The following is a 14877-nucleotide window of genomic DNA, read 5'->3' on the forward strand; positions in this document are numbered from 1 at the left end:
GTTCTTGGTGCTCCACCCTTAGTTGTCCCATGTTGGAACTCAATTCTCCTAGGGAGGTGTTCAGTTGCTCCCAATAGTCTTGTGGAGGAAAGTGCATCCCTTGAGGTATCTCAGGGATTTCATGATGAGTGGGATCTCTTGTTTGCTCCATCCTTTTCTTAGTGATGGGCTTGAGGTCATGCCTTCTCAGTTGAACTGGCTTCCCTCTTGAATCTCTCTTCCATTGAGCGCCCTCTTCACAAATGTCTATGAGGACTTGGTCCAACCTTTGATCAAAGTTGACCCTTTTTGAGTTTGAAAGGGATCTCAGGGATCACCTTCTTCAAGGCCACAACTTCATAGAAGTGGTCTTGATGCACCCTTGAGATGAATCTCTCCATCTCCCATGACTCGGAGGTGGAAGCTTTTGCCTTCCCTTTCCTCTTTCTAGAGGTTTCTCCGGCCTTGGATGCCATAAATGGTTATGGAAAAACAAAAAGCAATGCTTTTACCACACCAAACTTAAAAGGTTTGCTCGTCCTCGAGGAAAAGAAGAAAGAAGAGAGTAGAAGAAGAAGAAAATGGAGGAGATGGAGGAGGCTTATGTTTCGGCCAAAGGGGGAAGAAGTAGTGTTCAGGGTGTGTGAAAATGAAGGAGTGAAGAAGGGTTTATATAGGGGTGAGGGGAGGGGTAGGGTTTTATGAAGGATGGATGTGAGTGGTGAAGAGAAAGATGGAATTTGATAGGTGAAGGGTTTTTGGGGAAGAGGTATTGAGGTGAGTGGTGAATGGGTGAAGAAGAGAGAGGGTGGTGGGGTTAGTGGGGATCCTGTGGGGTCCACAGATCCTGAGGTGTCAAGGAAAAGTCATCCCTGCACCAAATGGCATGCAAAAATGCGTTTTGAGCCAATTCTGGTGTTAAACGCCAGGCTGGTGCCCATTTCTGGCGTTTAACGCCAGGTTCTTGCCCTTTCCTGGCGTTTAACGCCAGTCTGGTGCCCCTTTCTGGCGTTAAACGCCCAGAATGGTGCCAGACTGGGCGTTAAACGCCCACCTGCTAGCCTTACTAGCGTTTAAACGCCAGTAGGTTCTTCCTCCAGGGTGTGCTATTTTTCTTCCTGTTTTTCATTCTGTTTTTGCTTTTTCAATTGATTTTGTGACTTCTCATGATCATCAACCTACAAAATAAAATAAAATAACAAAGGAAAATAGATAAAATATGACATTGGGTTGCCTCCCAACAAGCGCTTCTTTAATGTCAGTAGCTTGACAGAGGGCTCTCATGGAGCCTCACAAATGCTCAGAGCAATGTTGGAACCTCCCAACACCAAACTTAGAGTTTGAATGTGGGGGTTCAACACCAAACTTAGAGTTTGGTTGTGGCCTCCCAACACCAAACTTAGAGTTTGACTGTGGGGGCTCTGTTTGACTCTGATTTGAGAGAAGCTCTTCATGCTTCCTCTCCATGGTGACAGAGGGATATCCTTGAGCCTTAAACACAAAGGATTCTTCATTCACTTGAATGATCAGTTCACCTCCATCAACATCAATCACAGCCTTTGCTGTGGCTAGGAAGGGTCTGCCAAGGATGATGGATTCATCCATGCACTTCCCAGTCTTTAGGACTATGAAATCAGCAGGGATGTAATGGTCTTTAATTTTCACCAGAACATCCTCTACAAGTCCATAAGCTTGTTTTCTTGAATTGTCTGCCATCTCTAGTGAGATTCTTGCAGCTTGTACCTCAAAGATCCCTAGCTTCTCCATTACAGAGAGAGGCACGAGGTTTACACTTGACCCTAAGTCACATAGAGCCTTCTTGAAGGTCATGGTGCCTATGGTACAAGGTAGTGAAAACTTCCCAGGATCTTGTCTCTTTTGAGGTAATTTCTGCCTAGACAAGTCATCCAGTTCTTTGGTGAGCAAAGGAGGTTCGTTCTCCCAAGTCTCATTTCCAAATAACTTGTCATTTAGCTTCATGATTGCTCCAAGGTATTTAGCAACTTGCTCTTCAGTGACATACTCATCCTCTTCAGAGGAGGAATACTCATCAGAGCTCATGAAAGGCAGAAGTAAGTCCAATGGAATCTCTATGGTCTCATTCTGAGCCTCAGATTCCCATGGTTCCTCATTAGGGAACTCATTGGAGGCTAGTATACGCCCATTGAGGTCTTCCTTAGTGGCATTCACTTCCTCTCCTTCCTCTCCAAATTCGGCCATGTTGATGGCCTTGCACTCTCCTTTTGGATTTTCTTCTGTATTGCTTGGAAGAGTACTAGGAGGGAGTACAGTAATTTTCTTGCTCAGCTGTCCCACTTGTGCCTCCAAATTCCTAATGGAGGACCTTGTTTCAGTCATGAAACTTTGAGTGGTTTTGATTAGATCAGAGACCATGGTTGCTAAGTCAGAGTGGTTCTGCTTAGAATTCTCTGTCTGTTGCTGAGAAGATGATGGAAAAGGCTTGCCATTGCTAACCTGTTTCTTCCACCATTATTGTTGTTGAAACCTTGTTGAGGTCTCTGTTGATCCTTCCATGAGAAATTTGGATGATTTCTCGATGAAGAATTATAGGTGTTTCTATAGGGTTCTCCTAGGTAATTCACCTCTTCCATTGAAGGGTTCTCAGGATCATAGGCTTTTTCTTCAGATGAAGCATCCTTAGTACTGCTTGGTGTATTTTGCATTCCAGACAGACTTTGAGAAATCAAATTGACTTGTTGAGTCAATATCTTGTTCTGAGCCAGAATGGCATTCAGAGTATCAATCTCAAGAACTCCTTTCTTCTGATTTGTCCCATTGTTCACAGGATTCCTTTCAGAAGTGTACATGAATTGGTTATTTGCAACCATTTCAATTAGTTCTTGAGCTTCTGTAGGCGTCTTCTTCAGATGAAGAGATCCTCCAGCAGAGCTATCCAAAGACATCTTGGATAGTTCAGAGAGACCATCATAGAAAATACCTATGATGCTCCATTCAGGAAGCATGTCAGAAGGACATTTTCTGATTAATTGTTTGTATCTTTCCCAAGCTTCATAGAGGGATTCTCCATCCTTCTGTCTGAAGGTTTGGACTTCCACTCTAAGCTTACTCAATTTTTGAGGTGGAAAGAACTTTGCCAAAAAGGCATTGACTAGCTTTTCCCATGAGTCCAGGCTTTCTTTAGGTTGTGAGTCCAACCATGTCCTAGCTCTATCTCTTACAGCAAAAGGGAATAGCATCAGTCTGTAGACCTCAGGGTCAACCCCATTAGTCTTGACAGTGTCACAGATTTGCAAGAATTCAGCTAAGAACTGATGAGGATCTTCCAATGGAAGTCCATGGAACTTGCAATTCTATTGCATTAGAGAAACTAATTGAGGCTTAAGCTCAAAGTTGTTTGCTCCAATGGCAGGGATAGAGATGCTTCTCCCATAGAAGTCGGGAGTAGGTGCAGTAAAGTCACCCAGCACCTTCCTTGCATTGTTGGCATTGTTGTTGTTTTCGGCTGCCATGGGTTCTTCTTCTTTGAAGATTTCTGTTAGGTCCTCTACAGAGAGTTGTGCCTTAGCTTCTCTTAGCTTTCGCTTCAAGGTCCTTTCAGGTTCAGGGTCAGCTTCAACAAAAATGCTTTTGTCTTTATTCCTGCTCATATGAAAGAGAAGAGAACAAGAAAATGTGGAATCCTCTATGTCACAGTATAGAGATTCCTTGAGGTGTCAGAGGAAAAGAAAATTAGAAGGAAGAGGTAGAAGAATTCGAACTTAGTAAGATAGAGTTCGAATTGTGCATTGAGAAGGATAAGATAGAAGGATGTGAGAAGAGAGGAAGAAATTTTCGAAAATTAAGTGAAAGATTTTGAAAACATTTTGAAAAACTTTAATTGATTTTCGAAAATCAAGAGTGAGAAAGAAATCAAGTAATTTTTGAAAAAGATTTTGAAATTAGAAATAAAAAAGATATGATTAAAAACTATTTTGAAAAAGATGTGATTAAAAAGATATGATTGAAAAGTTATGATTTGAAAACAATTTTAAAAAGATTTGATTTTAAAAATTAATAACTTGGCTATCAAGAAAAGATATGATTCAAACATTAAACCTTTCTCAACAGAAAAGGCAACATACTTGAAATGTTGAATCAAATCATTAATTGATAGCAAGTATCTTTGAAAAAGGAAAGAAATTGATTTTGAAAACATTTGATTGAAAAGATATGATTTGAAAAAGATTTGATTTTGAAAAACTTTGAAAACTTGAAAAAAAATTGATTTGAAAACAAAATCCTCCCCCTTGTGCCATCCTGGCGTTAAACGCCCAGAATGGTGTACATTCTGGCGTTTAACGCCCAATGCACTACCTTTTTGGGCATTAAACGCCCAACCAGGCACCCTGGCTGGCGTTTAAACGCCAGTCTGTCCTTCTTCACTGGGCGTTTTGAACGCCCAGCTTTTTCTGTGTAATTCCTCTGCTGAATGTTCTGAATCTTCAGTTCCCTGTACTATTGACTTGAAAATAGAACCAAGATCAAAATAAACAATGCATGCAAGACACCAAACTTAAAATAAGACACTAGACTCAAACAAGAAACATAAAATATTTTTGGTTTTTTATGATTTTGTAATTTTTTTTTGGATTTTTCGAAAATTAAGTGGAAAAGAAAATAAAGGTATCAAAATTCTTAATGAGAATTCCAGGAATCATGTAATGTTAGTCTAAAGCTTCAGTCTAAAGGAATTAGACATGAATAGCCAAGCTTCAGCAGGACATTGCATTCAAGAGCTAAATTGATGAGAATCAATCAGCTTTGGTGATGATAAGATTATCACCTTGAAACACTAGAATTCGTTCTTAAGAACTCTGAAGAAAAATACCTAATCTAAGCAACAAGATGAACCGTCAGTTGTCCAAACTCAACAATCCCCGGCAACGGCGCCAAAAACTTGGTGCACGAAATTGTGATCATCAATGGCGCCATCAACATGGTACACTCATTGCAATCTCAACTCTTCATCACAACTCCGCACAACTAACCAGCAAGTGCACTGGGTCGTCCAAGTAATAAACCTTACGCGAGTAAGGGTCGATCCCACGGAGATTGTTGGTATGAAGCAAGCTATGGTCATCTTGTAAATCTTAGTCAGGCAAACTCAAATGGATATGGTGATATACGAATAAAACATAGAGATAAAGATAGAGATACTTATGTAATTCATTGGTGGGAATTTCAGATAAGCGCATGAAGATGCTGTGTCCCTTCCGTCTCTCTGCTTTCCTACTGTCTTCATCCAATCCTTCTTACTCCTTTCCATGGCAAGTTGTATGCAAGGGTTTCACCGTTGTCAGTGGCTACCTCCCATCCTCTCAGTGGAAATGTTCAACGCACCCTGTCACGGCACGGCTATCCAGCTGTCGGTTCTCGATCATGTCGGAATAGAATCCAGTGATTCTTTTGCGTCTGTCACTAACGCCCCACAATCGCGAGTTTGAAGCTTCTCACAGTCATTCAATCATTGAATCCTACTCAGAATACCACAGACAAGGTTTAGACCTTCCGGATTCTCTTGAATGCCGCCATCAATTCTAGCTTATACCACGAAGATTCCGGTTAAAGAACCCAAGAGATAAACATTAGAGCCTTGTTTGCTTGTAGAACAGAAGTGGTTGTCAGTCACTTGTTCATAAGTGAGAATGATGATGAGCGTCACATAATCATCACATTCATCAAGTTCTTGAGTGCGAATGAATATCTTGGAATAAGAACAAGCTGAATTGAATAGAAGAACAATAGTAATTGCATTAATACTCGAGGTACAGCAGAGCTTCACACCTTAATCTATGGTGTGTAGAAACTCCACCGTTGAAAACACATAAGAACAAGGTCTAGGCATGGCCGTGAGGCCAGCCTCCCAAAGAGGGTTCAATCATAAAAACATGATCAAAAGATGAAAACACAATAGTAAAAGGTCCTATTTATAGGAAACTAGTAGCTTAAGGTTTACAGAGATGAGTAAATGACATAAAAATCCACTTCCGGGCCCACGTGGTGTGTGCTTGGGCTGAGCAATGAAGTATTTTCGTGTAGAGACTCTTCTTGGAGTTAAACGCCAGCTTTTGTGCCAGTTTGGGCGTTTAACTCCCACTTTGGTGCCAGTTCCGGCGTTTAACGCTGGAATTTCTGAAGGTGACTTTGAACGCCGGTTTGGGCCATCAAATATTGGGCAAAGTATGGACTATCATATATTGCTGGAAAGCCCAGGATGTCTACTTTCCAACGCCGTTGAGAGCGCGCCAATTGGGCTTCTGTATCTCCAGAAAATCCACTTCGAGTGCAGGGAGGTCAGAATCCAACAGCATCTGCAGTCTTTTTCAGTCTCTGAATCAGATTTTTGCTCAGGTCCCTCAATTTCAGCCAGAAAATATCTGAAATCACAGAAAAACACACAAACTCATAGTAAAGTCCAGAAAAATGAATTTTAACTAAAAACTAATAAAAATATACTAAAAACTCAACCAAATATACTAAAAACATACTAAAAACAATGCCAAAAAGCGTACAAATTATCCGCTCATCACTTTTCTTTGTACTTTTCATTTATGAATTTGGAAGTTTCAATGTTAATTTTAATCTTCATCTTTATTTTTTTGCACTTTTTTTCTTTCCTATTTTGGTAGAGCAATGATCAACTAACTCTTTTCATTGGGTTAGAGAGCTCTATTGTGATTCAATGGATCAATTGTAGTTCTTATTCTTCTTCTTCTTTCTTTTCTCTTGATTTTACTTGAGAGCTTTCGATCTTCATCCAATTGGTTAGCTATCTTGGAAGAGAAGCTCTCCATAATTGGATCTCCTCAGAACCTTGGAAGAGGAATGAGGAGATCATGCTAGAAATGCTCTCTCACATTGGATTAGGTTGGGGGTTGGGCGGATATAGTGACATGTAATCCTCCCAATACTTTGATCTATGAATGTGTGTGGTATAATCAGTGACCATACTTCATCTCTTCCCATGAGCAATTAAATCAAGGAATTGGAAAATTGTTCAAGTTTAGAGATATTGGATTGCCATGGAATTGGGATCCAATCACTTAAGATTGCCAAGGAGATCAATGAATGCATTGATTGAGGAAGAGATGAGAATGAACTTGATCCGAAAGATTACAATATCTCTGGATCCCAATGTTCATTTTATTTTTTGTTCTTACATTTACTTTTCTTGCCATTTACTTTTCTGCACTTTATTGCATTTCTTTACTTTTATGCCATTTACATTTTCTTGTTACTTATCACTCTAATATGATTCGTCTAACTAGGATAATCAATTAACCATTGATTGCTTAATCCGTTAATCCCTGTGGATTTGACCTCACTCTATTGTGAGTTTTTACTTGATGACAATTCGGTATACTTGCCAAAGGGAGATTTGTTGAGAGACAAGTTTCCATGAATCAATGTTGCAGGTGCATTGCACAATTCAATGGGCATTCTCCTATAAGCAAATACACCATATGGACAAGTAAATGAAGTTTTTTCCTGATCCTTGGGATCTACAACAATTTGGTTATAGCCCGAGTATCCATCTAGGAAACAATAATACTCATGTCCTGCTAGTCTTTCAAGCATCTGGTCCATGAATGGTAGGGGAAAGTGATCCTTCCGGGTGGCTTCATTAAGTTTCCGGTAGTCAATGCACATACGCCATCCGGTTACCGTTCTTGTGGGTATCAATTCATTCTTCTCATTTTCCACAACAGTGATCCCCCCTTTCTTAGGAACTACTTGCACCGGGCTTACCCAAGGGTTGTCCGAGATGGGGTAGATCACCCCTGCTTGCCACAATTTCAAAACTTCTTTCTGAACCACTTCATTCATAGTTGGGTTCAGCCTCCTTTGTTGCTGTCTTGAGGGTTTGGCATCCTCTTCAAGCAGGATTTTATGCATGCACATTGAAGGACTGATCCCCTTTAAATCTGAAAGTGTCCAGCTTATGGCATCCTTGTGTTGTCTCAGCACTTGGATAAGTTTCTCTTCTTGCTCCTTGCTCAAACTTGAATTTATGATAACTGGGTAAGTGTTATTGGCACCCAGATATGCATACTTCAAGCTGGGTGGTAAGGCTTTCAGCTCTAGTTTTGGTGACTCTGCATCTTTGTTGTCTGTGGTAATTGGCATGATTGAGCTCCTCATGGTTGCTTGTGGTAGTTTTCCATCTGGTGGTGCTTGCTCCAGCTCACTGTTTTCTTCACATTGTTCTTCTCCCATGACTTCTTGAACCATCTGTTCCATGGTGTCTACCATCATGCATTCTCCTATAGGTTCCTTGGGGTAGCTCATTGCTTTAAAGATGTTGAAGACCATTTTTTCTTCATGCAATCTCAAGACTAGTTCCCCTTTTTGTACATCAATGATGGCTCCAGTAGTAGCTAGAAATGGTCTTCCTAGGATAATTGATGTGTTGGCTTCTTCTTCCATGTCCAGCACAACAAAATCGGCAGGAAAAATGATGCAGGGAATTTGAAAACTCCCTGGGTCTTTCAGCTTTTGAGGCAACTTCCTCTGTATGATAGCACTGCACTCCTCAGTCAACACTATGGTTTCTTTTGCTCCCCACTTTCTCTTTTTGGATATAAGCTCCTTCAAGAACTTGGCATAGAGTGGCATTTGTTCTAATGCCTCAGCAAATGGTATGTTGATTTGGAGCTTCTTGAAGATCTCTATAAACTTGGAGAACTGGCCATCCTTCTCATCTTTTCTTAATCTTTAAGGGTATGGTGCCTTTGGTACATAAGTATTCAAAACTGGTTTTGGTGGAGGTGAAGCTGGGATCTCCCCTTCATCCTCTTTTCCATGTTTTGATGCAACCTCTTCATGATTATCTTTGCTTGGGGCTCCTTCCTCTACAACCTTCCCACTTCTTAGAGTTATGGCTTTGCATTTCCCTCTTGGGTTAGCCATGGTATCGCTGGAAAATGTGTGAGTGGAAAGAATCCCCACTTGTGCTTCCAACTTTGAGATTGCTGTACCTTAATTTTTCAGATTTGACCTGTATTCCTCTTGATTAGCATCTATCCTTCTGTTAGTTTGTGCTTGTCTATCTATGAGGGAGAAGACTGCCCCTGAAATCTGGGATGAGAGTTGTGCTATTGTAGCCTCCATCCTCTCAAAGTTTCTCTTGATTTCACATGATTGTGTGGTTGAAGATGTTGCGTATTGATTGAGGTTGTTGTGTATGGGTTGGTTGTTATGGTATGAATTGTTTTGTGAGTTGTAGTAAGGTCTATGGTTCCTTGTTTGATGGTTGGGGTTGTAGATTTGTTGATTTGATGGATAAGGATTGTTATAGTCCTGGTTGTGATTTTGTTGATTTCCCCACCCAAAGTTTGGGTGGTTCTTCCAACCTGGGTTATATGTCTTAGAGTGTGGGGCATATGGTGTTCTGGATGAATTGTGCACATAATTAACTTGTTCCCAGTCACCTTCAGATTCTAATGCGTTTCCTTCTTGTTGAGGAGTTTGGTCTTGAATGACTGAGGCTTGGTTGGCCTCCATCCTCTTGGTTAATGCTGCTATTTGTGCTGCAATTGCCTTGTTCTGAGCTAACAAAGCATCCACAGAGTTGAGTTCTAGCACTCCCTTCTTCTGAGTCCTTTCTGAGGCATAGAAATACTCATTTTCAACTACAGTTTCAATGACATCTATGGCCTCTTCAATGGTTTTCTTTTTGTTGAGTGAGCCTCCTGAAGAATGGTCCACTGCTTTCTTTGCTTCATAGGATAGTCCCTCATAAAAGATGTGTAGTTGTATCCACTCATTGAACATTTCTGGTGGGCATCTTCATGTTAGATCTTTGAATCTCTCCCATGCTTCATAGAGTGTTTCTCCATCTTGTTATCTGAAAATTTGCACCTCAGCTCTCAGCCTATTGATTCTTTGTGGAAGGTAAAATCTTGTAAGGAATCTGTTCACAACCTCCTCCCATGTAGTTAGGCTGTCGTTAGGGAATGATTCCAACCACTTTACTGCCTTATTTCTGAGTGAGAAAGGGAACAAGAGTAGTTTGTAGATGTCGGGGTGTACCCCGTTGGACTTTACAGTATCACATATCCTCAAGAATGTGCTGAGATGTTGATTAAGATCTTCTTGGGCACTTCCTCCATATGAGCAATTATTCTGAACAAGTGTAATGAGCTGAGGCTTCAGCTCAAAATTATTGGCATGAATTGTTGGCTTTAGGATGCTGTTGCCACAATTCCCTGGATTTGGGTTGATGTAAGAGCCTAAGACTCTCCTTTCTTGCCTAAAGGTTGGCGTGCCACGCCCTTGTTGTGTGCTTGGTTAAGCTATCTGGAAAGTTGCATTAGCGTGGCACGCCCAGGGTCTGGCGTGCCACGCCCTTGTTAGGTGGATGGTCCCTCTGCCTGGCATGCCACGCCACAAACTCGAATGGCACGCCCCAATGCTTCTCTGCCTTTGAATGACACTGGCGTGCCACACCTGGTTGCACAAGTGGCATGCCTAAGTGAAGAATAGTGATTGGCGTGCCACGCCTTCGAGCTCAAGTGGCACGCCCCATGTAATTGGCCTCTTCCATCCTCTTTGGAAAGTTATACTAGCGTGACACGCCTGAAGGTTGGCGTGCCACACCCATAATCTTGTCTCGTTCCAGTAAGTGGCGTGCCACGCTTTGGCCTTCAAGTGGCACGCCAAAGTGACTTTTTGGGGATGGCGTGCCACGCCTTCGACACTAAGTGGCACGCCCAGATCTTGCTTGTGATGTCTTGTGCATTGGCGTGCCACGCCTGGTTGCTCAAGTGGCACGTCTAAGTGAGGTTGAGAGGTTGGCGTGCCACGCTTTCAACTTCAAGTGGCACGCCCAAAGTAGTTGAAGGATCCGGCGTGCCATGCCCTTTTTGTGTCCTCCTTTTTTGCTCTCTAGAATTTATTACCAGTGTGCCACGCACAGTCCCTGGCGTGCCGCGCCCACATGCATGCTTGGATCTACCTTCTGGAATTTAGTACTAGCATGCCACGCTTAGTTCCTGACGTGCCACGCCAGTGCATTTTTGTGGCGTTTGCCTTCAAGTGGCACGCCAGTTTCACACGCCCAGCTTCTTGCTTGTTTACTACCCATTTTTGATACCTTTTTCACCTGCAATTCAGCACAACTCTTCTCAAAGTACTATACCATAATATTCATCAAATAATGCATGAATTGTATTGATCAAATGAGATTTGTGCTCTTTTATGGTCTTCTTTATGCAAGAAAGAAGGGTAGATGATGCAAGTCACCAAGAGACGTCTTCCAAAGTTCCTGAGGGTATGTCCAACTAGTTGGACTCCCTTGTCTTAATGTGTGTTTCGGTGGTGAATGCTAAGTTTTTGTGTAGAGTTAAGAAAACATCTAAGGGTTTGTGGTAGCGGTGCCTAGGAGAAGGATTATGAGCTTGTAGCACTTGATTCTGACGAGAGGGTTTGCTTTCCTACTTTAGTCAAGGGGGAGCATCATTTCTTTTATGCCTATGAATATTTCTTTAGCCAATTGAACATTACTTTTCCTTTTACTACTTTTGAGACTGATTTGTTATGGTCGTGTAACGTTGCCCCGTCCCAGCTTCATCCGAATTCCTGTGGCTTTGTCAAGATTTTTCAGTTGCTTTGTCATGCATTAGGCATCAAACCTTCTCAGACTCTTTTTCTTTATCTCTTTGTTTTGGCCAAGCCTGGGGCTTCTTCCAAAAAGAAAGCTTCTTGGGTTTCTTTTAGATCTGCTCAGGGGCATAAAGTTTTTGCCATGTATGATGAATCCTTTAAGGATTCTAAGAACTATTTCTTTAAGGTTCAAGCTGTTGAGGGGGCCCGCCCCTTTTTTCTTGATGAAAATGATGGGCTTACTTTTCCTCTAGATTGGCAAAAGGATGTGACAGTGTCTCGTTATACCTGGGAGATGCTTGACAAGGTTGAACGGGCTTTTGTGATTGTTCTAGAGGACATATGGGGGGAACCCCCCCATCTCGATACCAAAAAGTTTCTGGGGGACCCGTCCCTGGTCCAAACTGTGTTGGGTACAGTCCAACTTGTTTTTCATCCGTTGTTTCTTTAGCTTTGCTTCCTCTTATTCTGCGATTGTAATGTTTTACTGTGGTTGATTCTGTTTTTCAGAGATGTCAAAAAATAATGACTCTCTGAAGGCCTTTAAAAAGGCAAGGAAGGCTGCTGCTGCTCAAAACATATCGGCCAAGGCAGCAGGAGAGGGGTCTTCTCAAGTTCAAGTGAAGCCGCTCGTGTCGAGTTCACCTGGGTCATGGAGGGTGATCCCTACTCCCCGAGTTCGTCTGGCTGACCCTCTACAACCTTCAGCTGCTGCTTCTGGCACTCCTCCTCCGAAAAAGCAAAAAACATCTGAGCCCTTTAACTTTGACACCCCTGATTTTGATGCTGTTGAGTTTGTTGACCAGCAAATTGCCCCCTATGGAGGTCTTGCAATGGATGTTGTGTCCATTCTTCATCACTTAGAGTTCATAACTAAAAGTAGTGTGAAGATGGCTCATATGGGCGCGGCTCTTTTTCGGACTGCTCAGGGTATCCCGGTCCATGCTACCAAATCTTTCATGATGGAGGCTAAGTCGGAGTTTGATAGGATAAAAGGTTTGAAAGAGGAGCTGGAGGTAAAGTTGGCGCAGGTGGAGAAAGAATTAGAGGGTGAAAAGGCTAGTTCTGTGGCTTTGGCGGCTTCTGTGAAGTTGGCCGAAGACACTGCGCTGAAGCACAAGGAGAGCTATGTTTCGGCTTACAGAGAAGTGGTGCGTCTCCGTGGTGAATTGGAAACCGCCCGGGATGATTATGCCGAGCTCCAGGATCACCTCATGGGCATCGTGACTGCTGCTTATGAGAACTTAAAGGAACAGGTACGGGTTCTTGCACCCGAGCTCGACCTTACGCTCTTTAGTCTTGACAACGTTGTGAGGGACGGTAAGATTGTCCCTGATGACCCTGATGATGATGATGCTGAGCCTCCTCCTATGCCTTCCACCAAGGCTTCTGTCGTGCCGACTTCTTCAGCTCCTACAGCCAGAATTAAGTCAGAACCTGATTGTCAAATCTTGAACCGAGATGATGGGACAGTGGATACTGTGCCACTACAAACTCGCCCTCCTTCGCCCCATGTTGATGCGGCTACTGGGAAGCCTTTCGATCCTCTTTAGTTATTCTTGGTATTGTGTGTAGTTAGCCCGACTTGTGGGCTTTTGAACTTTTTCTTTTGTAAATGCTATTTTGTTGACTGTTGACACTTTCTTAGTTGCTTGTTTAGCAAATTTATCTTGAAAAACAAAGTGGTTTTTGTGCTTTTTGGGCTGACTTATGGTGGCCTCTGAAGCTTGCTGCTATAATAACTCTGGGTTTTTATATTATGTTGTCTGCACTCGTCTTGGTATCTTTGTAGGCTTTACGAGTGTCAGAATTTTCTCTGACCTGATTGGCTTGATTCCTTTGCCTGATGTTATTTTCAGCAATTTATTTTGTTAAGGTCTTTGTAAGGAATTACGCTGTGGTTGCCTGATTTTGTCAGGTCAGTTTTTTCTACCAATTGCTGTTTGTAATCCTCTTTTTTGGACCTCATTTAGGTCTCTTTCAGGGGTTACTTTGTAGCTTTATGTTTTGGGTTGACTTCGTCATGTCGGGCTCTTCTAAGTTATTTTTGTAATCCTCTTTCATGGACCTTGTTTAGGTCTCTTTCAGGGATTACTTTTATAACTTCTTTGTAGGAGTCTGACTTCATCATGTCGGGCTCTTCTAAGTTATTTTTGTAATCCTCTTTCTTGGACCTTGTTTAGGTCTCTTTCAGGGATTACTTTTATAACTTCTTTGTGGGAGTCCGACTTCGTCATGGTGGGCTCTTCTAAGTTACTTTTGTAATCCTCTTTCTTGGACCTTGTTCGATCTCTTTCAGGGATTACTTTTATAACTTTTTTCTGGGAGTCCCACTTCGTCATGTTGGGCTCTTCTAAGTTATTTTTGTAATCCTCTTTCTTGGACCTTGTTCAGGTCTCTTTCAGGGATTACTTTTATAACATCTTTGAAGGAGTCCGACTTCGTCATGTCGGGCTCTTCTAAGTTGTAGTAATCATCTTTTATAGGGTTGGCCAGACCTCTTTCCAGGGCTTTACTTATAACTTCGGTTTTTGCGGCTAGTCCGACTTCTTTATGTCGGTCAGCCTTTAAGTTACTTTTTTAGCAATCTATTTTAATAGGACCTCGTCAAGTCCTTTCGATGGATCACTTTCTATAACTTCTTGCATTATTCTGTTTTCATCTTTGTCGATTTTGTAGAGATTGGGTTTAACCCTCATTTGGTCGATCTTTTGATGAATTTTGTTTTCATCTTTGGTCTTTATCGTGATCGCGTAGTGAATTTAATTTTCACTTTCTGCCGATCTATAGCTTTATAATCGGATGATGAATGTTTCAGATTAATGCGGCTTGAACATTTGTAGAAGAACTAAACATATTTTATTCAAAAGAAAATGCAAATATATACATGTGGGAGGTTTATCCTCTAAGTCGGGTGATTTGTAGGTCTTGGACTGGCGCCTCGTTAAAAAACCTTTTCAGGAAAAAGAGTGCGCTTTATCCTAAGATCCTTTATCATTCCTAGCTATAGTACCTTCTCAGGTTGCATGCGTGCCATGACCTAGGAAGCTCTCGCCCCTCGAGTTTAGACAGTGTGTAGTAGCCCTTTCCATGTACTTCTATGACCTGGAAAGGTCCTTTCCAGTTTGCTGCCAGCTTTCCTTCTCCAGGTCGGGCTGTTCCAATGTCGTTTCGGATTAGGATGAGGTTGTTCTCAGCAAAAGCTCGCTGTACTACCTTTTAGTTGTATCTCCCAGCCATTCGTCGTTTTAATGCTTCTTCACTAATTCGAGC

The 14877-nt window shown here is 42.0% G+C and overlaps 1 non-coding gene across 1 annotated transcript; it reads left to right on the forward strand.

Moving 5' to 3' along the window:
- The first annotated feature begins 2957 nt into the window (after positions 1-2957).
- Positions 2958-3065, forward strand: LOC130937237 (small nucleolar RNA R71). The gene has a single exon (XR_009068463.1). It is a non-coding gene; the product is annotated as a small nucleolar RNA R71 (small nucleolar RNA).
- Positions 3066-14877: the final 11812 nt, after the last annotated feature.

Source organism: Arachis stenosperma, chromosome 6 (genome assembly GCF_014773155.1).
Source record: "Arachis stenosperma cultivar V10309 chromosome 6, arast.V10309.gnm1.PFL2, whole genome shotgun sequence".
Taxonomy (NCBI): domain Eukaryota; kingdom Viridiplantae; phylum Streptophyta; class Magnoliopsida; order Fabales; family Fabaceae; genus Arachis; species Arachis stenosperma.